Source organism: Cynara cardunculus (genome assembly GCF_001531365.2).
Source record: "Cynara cardunculus var. scolymus isolate 2C chromosome LG 1, CcrdV1, whole genome shotgun sequence".
NCBI lineage: Eukaryota > Viridiplantae > Streptophyta > Magnoliopsida > Asterales > Asteraceae > Cynara > Cynara cardunculus.
The window spans coordinates 49,678,927-49,681,598 of NC_037528.1; positions in this window are offsets into that span (position 1 = coordinate 49,678,927).

The window sequence follows — 2,672 nt, forward strand, 5'->3', positions numbered from 1 at the left end:
AAAAATAATTGAAACTTGTATGATTAATCATTTAATAAATATATTATTTTCTAAATAATATATATATATATATATATATATATATATATACACACACATGTAAAGAAGAAAGCAAGTGATGGAGAGAGTGAAAAAAGTTTTACGTGAAAAAAGAATTTGTTGAATAATAATGGTTTGTAAAATGAAGAATACTTCAAATAATAGAGAAGAAGAAAAAGAGATTTATTAATTGACACATCATAGAAGAGCACATGAAAGGATTTGGAGGTTTCACCTCCAAAAATGAAGATGAAAAAGTTGTAGGTTAAACTTTTAAAAATTACCAAAACAACCTTATCTTAATAAATTTCATGTTTTAAATATAGGGACAGGAAAGTTTTTTACATATATCAAATATTTTAAAAAATCAAAAATCAAAGAGAAAAGAAAGATAGGTTTCTAATGTTTAAAGGATGACACCTTATTATGTTTGGTTTCTCCTTTAAGAATTAAAAATATTAGAAAATAATTTTCAAGCGTAATGCTAAAGAAAGAAAAAATCGGAATAGACCGATCAACATTGATGTGTTAACAAACATATGAAAGCTTACCGATCTGAAAAAAATCATAAACCATCTTTCTTGATACACTCTTCTAGCATCAATGGAAAAATATTATAGCAATAAGTTTATCAAGTTAATGGATAAACAAACAAAAAAAAATACTTATTTTTATGTTCTACATATGCTTAAAAAATGTTATCTTATTTCATCAATTATTCATACGTCACTTTATCCATACAAAAAAAGATTCATATGCTTGCATAATTCTAATTTTAGTGTGAATGTTTCCAATTAAAAGACAAAGTACTATACTTAAATCAACAAAAATCCATATCATACTTGTCTTCTTGAAACCAACAAAAATGCAAATCACTTCCACAAAAACTGAATAGAGGAATAATTGAGAGATTAAGAGAGATTGTTAAAACAATATTACCTTATTTCCTCAAGGATTCGTATAACACTTTATCCACACAAAAAATATTCATATGTCTACATAATTCTAACTTTAGTGTGAATGTCTCCGACTAAAAGACGAAATATTATACTTACATAAGCAAAAACCATCATGGTTTGTCTTCTTGAATGACGCCTCAAATCAACAAAAATACAAATTGCCTCCACAAAATTATAATTGAATAGAGAGAAAGAATTAAGAGATTAATAGATAGATTATCATAGAGATATATCATGAAGAATATGATGAATTATAATCGAAAAGAGAGAAATAATGACAATTAAAGATCAATTATTAGAGAGAACATGAGTATGTTGAAGTAATTAGTGAATATCAAAAATCAAAAATAAATATTAAGGTGAGAAAAGCTTGAGAAAATGAGAGAAAGAATAAAGCACTTTATAGCTTTGAGAAGAGTCCACATCATTACATGTGGTTTCTTCTTTAATATATATATATATATATATATATATATATATATATTGTAACATCTCTTTTTCTGGGTTATAACTTACTAGCGTTCGACATCAGGCATTGCGCGATGATAAAAATTTATGTAAAAACAATATGACATTTGGCTTTAATGAATATTTTAAATAAATGGACAAAGTTAGATAATCAAAATAACATTATAATTCAAAAAAAATTAACTACTCAAATCTTGTTATACAATTCAAACCTCCACCATCTTCCTTTTTTATTCATATATATTCAATTAAATTTTATTTTTATATCGATTTTTCCGTAAGATATGAATTGAATGCATACTTTAGCCAAATAACCATTTTAATTTTCAAATGTGTATCTTTTCCTTTCATATATTTGTAATCATTCTACAATCTCTTATGTGATCCATAACTGATGTAACATAAACAATACTACAATTCAAATATTATAATATATTTCATACATCTACTAATTTTCTTTTTCTATATAATGACCTTCAATCTATCATTCCCCCCCCCCCCCCCCATCAATATGAATAATGAATACAACACCACAATTGAATATTTTTAATACTTAAATCTCATAATACTACTTCATGCCCTACGAACTTCATTTTATGTATAGATGTATAGATATAGATCTTTACATAGAAGGATAACTCCAAAAAGTACACTATAAGCTATAGTTTTCACTATTGATATTTATCAAGATTATGTCATTTTGTATTTAATTAAATAATTTGTGTGTGCTGATATATATTCTTTTTGCAAAAGGTGGGTCGGTCAAAAATTCTTTTTTAGCCAATTTATTTTGTATGGTTAACATTTTTTTTTGGCTAAAAAGAGGTTAAAAAAATGAATCAACCCATGAGCTCGGAAGGTCGGACAAAATAAGCCAACAACATAAGTTTAGAGGATTGGTCAAGAGAAGTCAACCTCATGAGTTGCCACAAAAAAAAATCAACATCCCTTCTTATACCCATCATTCATTGTAAATTTTTCGTATCTCCATCAATGTGGGATATATAGTACTCAACCACAATTCAAGAAATGAAGAATACTCACTCATTAGAATGTCATCTCATCCCTTGTAAGTTTTACTTTAATTGGTTTTGTCATCTGATTGACTTTGATTTTAACCATGGTTTTTCATTACTATAATTTTCATTGTTTGGATATAAATGGTTTTGATTTCAACCATGCCTATACATTTGAAAGACGTCTTTC